Raw genomic sequence first — 8,306 nt, forward strand, 5'->3', positions numbered from 1 at the left:
ACATTATGCACTCAACCTTTCACATTATGTTATCCACACTTTTTTTACGAGATTATGTTATCCACTCTTACTTAATTTAATTTACAAATGCATTTAAGATGCTACCTGTAGGTGTGATAGGTCAGAAACAATTTCAATATTGTCGGGATCAATTCTCAGTGCATTTCGATAGCACTTGATCGTCTCCCGGTATTCTCTCTCTGACAGATAAAGGAGACCATAAACATTGCAGCAAACATGACTTTTAAGGTCATTTTGTACCAGAACAAAAATCAAAGCTAGATCATCTGATAGACAACTATTGCAAGATTGATAAACTGTTCGTATGCTTCAGACTTACGATCCATGCAATTTAATGTCAAACCCTTCATCAATAAAGTTTCTATCATCCAGAAACCGGAACGGACACATAAATAAAAATTATGACCACAGAAATAAAATATGCTGCAAATAAGAAATAATAGATAGAAAATGGGGAAGGGGGGAGGGGCTAACATTGCATTTCTTGCATGACTTACTTAAACAATTAAGAAGGGAAATAAGATGACCCCTGGCCATAAGGAAAAACTTAGAAAATAATCACCAAAATAATAAAGTATACCTCCATGGTCGGGAAATGTTTTCAAAATTACATCAGTTGCTTTGAGACCCTTTTTATATCGTTTGGTTTCATATGATTTCTGCAGAAACAAAAACAATGACACATAATCTCCACATCAAATTTACCCACCACCTCCAAAAACAAGATTATTCCACTTGCATAAATAAGTGGATTCCCCCCCCCATGTTAAAAACAACCACATCCATAGTCATTCTAATATCAGTTCGAACTCCCTACTTCCTATGGCCGCAGGAGAAAAGCCAAAGCCAATAAACTTAAACTCTGAAATGTCCTTCCCTAAAAACCCGATACTCCGTGTAAGAACTTAGAAATAACAATTAAGGAAAATAACTGAATATCCCAATTTTCCTTTGGTCCTAGATTTGCGGAACCGAAAGAAAGTAGCTCCTAAGGGAAAACAAAGAGCACAGTGAAGGAAAATAACCCAATTTTCTGTCTCCCTCTTTCACTATCCTTATGTCTCTCTCTACTCCTGCTTCGCCTTCGCGTTGCCCTGTATCTATCTCCGCTTCTGTTCCTTTTTCTACGTTTTACTCTACTCTTGCTTCATCTTCTACTTCTATCACTATCCCTATCCCTGCTCGAAACCCTAGACTCGAAAGAAGGCTTTTCTTGAGATTGTCGTGGATGGATTGGAGCTGCGCTTGTTTCTTCGACTTGGAGGAGGCTTTGACGAATTTGGAGAGGAAGGAGGAGGAGGGTTTTGGAACATCATCCTTTGGTGCTGAAGAGGAAAAGCCGAGACCTTGCTTGAACCACGCAGTTCTCTCGCCCTTACAAGTCAGCTCGTCGTAGTTCGGCACTACTTTTTCTTCTTCCATCTCTAAACTTCACTTTTCAATTTCATTCTTCATCCATCTCAACTCAACTAACAACCCTTCACACTCCATGAAATGCAAGGAAAGACAATAGAGTTAGACCACAGAAAACATAAAATAAAAATAACAGTTAAAATTGTGAAGAAATCGTGAAGCGAAGAATGAAATCAACAAGGTACCTAAGAAGCAGGAGGGAAGGTGGAATGTCAAGAAGAAGAAGAAGAAGAGAGAGAAAACAGTTAGCTCCATGGATGGATGAATAAACCCTAGAGATTAGTGAGAATGGTGCATGTGCAAGTGCAGAGAGTGTGTGTGAGTGGGTTTTCGTTTCTTCTTCTTCTTTTCAGCTTTCTTCCTCTCTCTTGATGTCGAGGTAGCGTATGGAGGCGCGCGACAGAGTTCCAGCAGGCTAGCTACGGTTTAAATTTTTTTCAGTGGAAATAAGATGGTTTTTTTACAAAAACATGTCTTAAATTTTATTTGCCATAATATTCTAAGGCGGTTTTCAATAACCATCTTAGAATATGTGTTGTAAAAGGCATTTTTCATTACAATAATTATAACAATGCCACAAGCTCATTTTCTAAGGCAGTCCACTTATCATAGGATAGGTGTCGTAGAAACTTATATTTCTAGTAGTGCTTCCACTCCCTTCTTTGAAATCAAGCTTCTCAAACGCTTCTAGAGTCAAATTCATCAATTATTACAAATTAAAATGTTTCCATCCACTTCAGTGTTCTCCCTTGTTACTTAGAGAAATTAATGATTTGGTCTTGATCTAATATAATGGTATAAGGTAGCCAACATATAAAGTGTATGATCCAAATAGTAATAATAGTAAAATTGTGTAATAAGATACTTTATCTATGTTTTAGTTTGGTTTCTTATGTTTAAAAAGTTTCACTTTAGTCTCTTGTTCTCTTTTCACTCTAATTTTTTATTTGATCCTCACAAACCTCACTTCGAGACATAGGTGTAAGGGTAACCTTTTTCCCTTTATGTACCATTGAATATTTGTTTGAGACCATTATGGAGAACATCCTTATCATACTGCCAAGGCCTTCCACGTAAGAGATTGCTAGCCTCCATAAGGACTACATCAAACAGTATCTCATCAACATATTTTCCAATGGAAAAGCATATCAAAACTTGTATATCTACAACTAGCTCCCTATTCTCACTCAACCATTGTAGTTTGTAAGGCCTAGGGTGAGTGAAAGTTTTCAAAGCAAGCTTTTCTATCAGTCTTTGGCTAGCTACATAAGTGCAATTTCCCCCATCAATAATCAAAGAGCATATTTTCCCCATGACCATGCACCTAGTATGAAAAATGTTCTCCCTTTGTGTTTCATCTCAATCCTTACACACACTCCCCATTAACCTCCTAACCATCAAAAGAAAACCTTTCAAGGGTTGTACATCACATTGACTTTCACTCTCAGTAGAAGAACTAGAAGAGCCAGAAAAAGATGCACTAGTAATAACCCCATTACCCAACACAGCCATTGTCCTTTTGTTAGGACATTGGGAGACAATATGACCCTTTCCCAAACACTTAAAACATTTAATGGAACTCGCTTTTGAAGAAGTGGGAGTAGGGTTAGAATTATTTTTACCAAGGGAAGCACCTTTTCATGAGATTTCAATGAAGATCCTCTCTCCTTCTTGTATGTTTGTTTCCTCTTTACTTGTTGTTCCACCTTGATAGCTTGATGAATGAGATCCTTCAAAGAGGCATAGTGGTGCAACTCTACAATGTCTTGGATCTCCCTATTGAGACCATGCAAATACCTTGCCATGCTCAACCTTCATGTCCCACTCAAGATACACTTTCAGATCAGAGTCCCTTTAAAAGTACGGATCTTCACCTTTACTCCATCAATCCCTTCCTCTCTTTGCCTATCTCCATATCTTCTATGACTTCTTCTCTCCCTATACATCTCATTTCTCCATCCTGCCCCATCCTCTTCATACCCGTCATCTTCTCCATGAGAATAATTAGATGATCTTACCTCTCTTCTTCGCTCTATATTTTCAATCTCAAAGTGTCCAAGTGTAATTTAATTTACCCCAAGTGATATGTAAAAAGCAAGACAAACATATGAAAAAAATGGGTTCGAAAAAGGAGATGGAGAAAGTTAATCTCTGTTGATATATATATATATATTGTAATTTTTTAGGATTAGACTCCACTAAGGTGCAACTTGTACTTTAGAACTATGCATATCTAAACTACTCATAATAACAAATTATTAACATCATTACAATTAATTAAAAAATTTCATATCATATTTTTTATATATAAAAATTTGTCACCTACCACCATCATTGTCACCGGTGGTGATAATGATGGTAATGTTGATGACAACAACAATTATCGAAGTGATAATATTGGTGGAGATAATAATATATTTTTTTCTTAAGAGAAAATTATGATATCAAAAATATAAATTAATGATAATTATGTGAATTCTTTTGGCGTTGTTTTTTAATTTCATGAAATCTAAAGTCTTATGTTGATAATTTATGATGATCTATATCAAGATGAAACTCTAATTAATTTTGATTAAAAAAACTATTTCATAGATTATTATCAGGATAAAACTTTAATTTTAATTCAAGAACAATACAAAAACACTTAAGGAACTATGTCTAAACTTTATTATCTTTATTATTAGGCCAATTGATAAACTTTGATTCGAATGCAGGGTAAGTTATAATAGTTTTAACTTAATTTTACCTATGCGATTTATGTACCACAGGTTCTAATTATGTGAATTAGGTCATCTAGTATCATAATTGAATGATTTTTCTACCTCCACCAGTCAATAATAAAAATTTAATATATTTTTCCGACCTGCTACTATATGATGACATGTAAATGTCATGACAATTGACCTATATTACTTGATATTTATATTGTTGTGACTTAATTAAACTTTTGCTCTCTTTGCTATTGCAATAGTGAATTTCCAAAAGAGCAAATAAGTTGTGTCAGTATATACTAGTTTTTCATCCATGCAATGCACAGGATAAACAAGTTTGGTTGTGTAGTGATAGGATTATTTTGTATTAAATAATATAGTTTTAGAGCAAAAAGCTGCTCAATTTTTTTTGTAGAACTATTTATTTTGGCATATGATAAGTAAAACTTTAAAAGAATAATTCAAATTAATAGAAGTTTGATAACGCATGTTATTGTTAATCTAGCAATTATTGTTGTTACAAAATGTTGTAAATTAATGTGCGTAATATGTCAAAAGAAATATATAATTTTTCAATGATTCTTTATAAGTCTCATTCACTTGATAAAAGGAAATAAAGATAAAATTAATTCAACAATATATGATTTTATATGCAAGAATATTTGATAAACAATATTTTGAATTGTAACAAAATGAAAACTTTTGTTACAATATGTTTATTGGTAGCAAAGATGTTTAAATTTCAATATCATGTTGCCTTTCTCTATCAATTTGAAACTATAACTTAATGTTGAATGTTACACAACTTAAGAAAAATAGAAATACAATGGTAATAAATATTGAAATATTATACTTGATAGACATTTGATTCCAAAACATAATCTCTCAATTGGGTGGCATTTAGTCTAGTGTTATTACACAATCCAGAAAATTAGTCTATATTTCTGAATAGCATATTGGGAAGATTAATCTTACATGCAACAATTGTACATTATATAGTATCAAAGACGGACCAACATTTAAACCAAGGGGGTTGGCCACCCCCTCCCCCCTCTTACAAACCTTTTTTAAAATATTATACATATAATATTACTATAATTATTTATATTTTTAGTTAATATTAATATATAATATTATATTACTATCAAATGCTCTTTAGAATTATTTCTTACTATTCAATTATCAATGAATTTATTTTCTTTAAAGAATATAGAGAAAAATATTCTATGATTGTTTAGTTACTAATAGAGTATAAATAAGTTAATTTTTCCTTATTTTCTTTTTATTAGTTAATATTATAAACAATTTAGCATTAATAATTAATTTTGTACTTTAAATTTATATTTTGACATAATATCAACTCTAACGGAGGATTTAGTGATATTTTTAAATTAATTATGTTTTCATCATATAAAATATATTTTGTATGACTTTTATAGCTTTAGTTTGGTAGGTTGGAAGGTCACATTTAAATGGCTAATAAAAATGCTAATGTTGAACATATTCCTATAGCAATAAAAAATAATTTAACATTAGAAAAGACAGGAAATATATCATAATATGATTAAAGAAATAAAAAATATATAATTAAATTCGTGATATACAATATAGCTACAGATTCAAAAGACGCATAAAATTAAAATTTTGTGTAATCTTTTCCTTCAAAAGATGATGCTACCCCTACCATTGTATTTCAACGGGTGCAAAATGAATTGGGTGAAAAAAGTTTAATCATGATTAGTTACATGAATTGCTTTTGTATTTATAATCACGATCGGTTTTTCCGGTCAATCAATTTCTATTAATACAAGCATATTGAATTTTTTCCATTCAATTCCTCATCAAAAGCTACAAAATATATTTCCGCAACTACCCACATATTCTTTCTTTTGTATATCTATAGATAATGATAAAGATAAAGTAATTTCATATTACATTTCATACGGAAAACTATAAATTTATAGGATTAAAGAAATGTCGTCTTATTAAATACAGTTTTCAATTTCAGTTCTATTTAATTTTGCGCATTCAACTTTTCCTATTAAATGCAAAAACCCTCATGCAGTGTTGGTCAATCACACTTACTAGTTGGTACTTAGTCTTGCAAAACACATTATATGCTGGAAAAAGATACTGGGGACTCGCGATGTGTCAATAAGAGCTAGAGAAACAAAAAGGATGAGCGATAATTGATATTTTACTAAAAATCACAAATACCTTCAACTAGGGACAATCCAGCTTTAGTAAGGTAGGATAATTGATTATTGCAACAACGTTCTTTTTCCAAGTAATTAACAACATCAACATACCTATAACTTAGATTTAAGACCACTTGTTATGAACAACTTTATGTCGGATTGTCATCCATGGACTCAGAGATGAAGAGATAAATGACTGATGTGATTAATGGTATGATATGAAAGAATGATAAAGAGAAATCAAGGTGTATGTACAATTTGAGCGTCCAGATATTGGGACTCTTGTATGTTTGCTTAGGGCCAAGCCAAACCGTATATAGATTGAAAAGTGACTCAAACTAGCTTATATTGCATACAGTAAACTTAAATACTATAAGAAGCTATATTCTAGTTGAGAGATCTGCTCAAATATCAATTCTAATTAATGATGTGAAAATTTTTATTTTTCAGAATAACATGCGATGATGATGAAGAGAGATCAAGTCTGAAAGCAAGCAGGGGCTGTTCTCGTTCTTCAACGTGCCAAGGCTGCTCAACTTGTTACTGTGAAGGGTGCATCAAGTGCCGCTTTGAGGATTGCAATTGCCAAGAATGCAGAGACTTTATGCTATATGCTAAACCTTAACTAGGCTCTGCAAAGTGCCATTTCTTAATTGACTCATTTGGCACCTACATGAAGACATGAAAACTATATGATGTTGCGGAGAAACTTTGGACCTCTTTATTATTGTTTAAGAAAGCTGACTTTTTTCTTTTCCTTTGGAGAACTTCTAGATGGCCATCTTGGTCTTTCATTTGATCAAATCAGAACCTGTTCTCTTTGAATAATATTGAGTTTGACATGGTACTCAACTTAAAGTGAGTCACCTTATCAATCTATATACAATTTGGGTGACCTCACAACTAGAATATGGCTTCTTACACTATTCAAGTTTACTATATGCCATATAAGCTAATGTGAGTCACCTTATCAATCTATATACAATTTGGGTTGGCCCTAAGCTAACATACAAGAGTCGCAATATTTAGACACTCAAATAGTACATACACCCTTGATTTCTCTTTATCATTCTATCATATCATACCATTAATCAATTCAGTCATTTATCACTACATCTCTGAGGGCATGGATGATCCTCTCGCGTAAAGTTGTTAATTACAAATGGTCTTGAGTTTGAGTTCCAGGTATATAGATGTTGTTAACTATCTTGAAAAATATAAAACTGAAACCTAAACTAGAAAGTTCACAAGATAATATCAATCATCCATGAACTTGAATATCATATAGCTTCAGTTGTGATTTGGGTGCACCTTACTTTTGATAAGGCCAAGGATAACATGTCCAGGATTTGTTGGTCAAAGCATCATGGTAGTTCTTAGTGTTTGGTTTGCTCTTAAGACGTAGCTTGTGCTCCTTCCTGCAACTCATGCAATGTAGGAACTCAACCCTGGGAAAATTTTGTTTCCTCGTTACAAAGTCTTTCATCTGGCCTGGTGTGTGTAATATTTTATCAGAGGTGTCTTCTGGAGTGGACCTTTGTCTTCATCTTCGCAATGAACCTTGATGTTTCTCTTCCACCTTCATTACTAGAGAAACAACATTCTACATTGGTTATTTGGGAGCAACTACATCGGTTGACGACCATCGTCACAGAGTTGATATAAGGTTCAAATAGTAAGCACGTGACAATATGAAATTAATTAAATTTTATGAAATAAATATGAAATTTTCAAATTTTTCTAATTTAAAGAAAATTAGGTACACTAAACATGTTTATTTTTTAACAAATTTGACACAAATTAACCAAATTAGTAATTATTTATATGTAATTACTTTCTTTCCCAAATTAACCAAATACTAGACATTGAAGATATTTAAAATAAAATAAAAATCAAGTAGTCAAGCTGTATGATGATGACATAATTAACTATGATGTGGTAATTAAAATATAGCATTAAATGC

This window comes from Glycine soja, chromosome 6, assembly GCF_004193775.1.
Source record: "Glycine soja cultivar W05 chromosome 6, ASM419377v2, whole genome shotgun sequence".
Lineage (NCBI taxonomy): Eukaryota > Viridiplantae > Streptophyta > Magnoliopsida > Fabales > Fabaceae > Glycine > Glycine soja.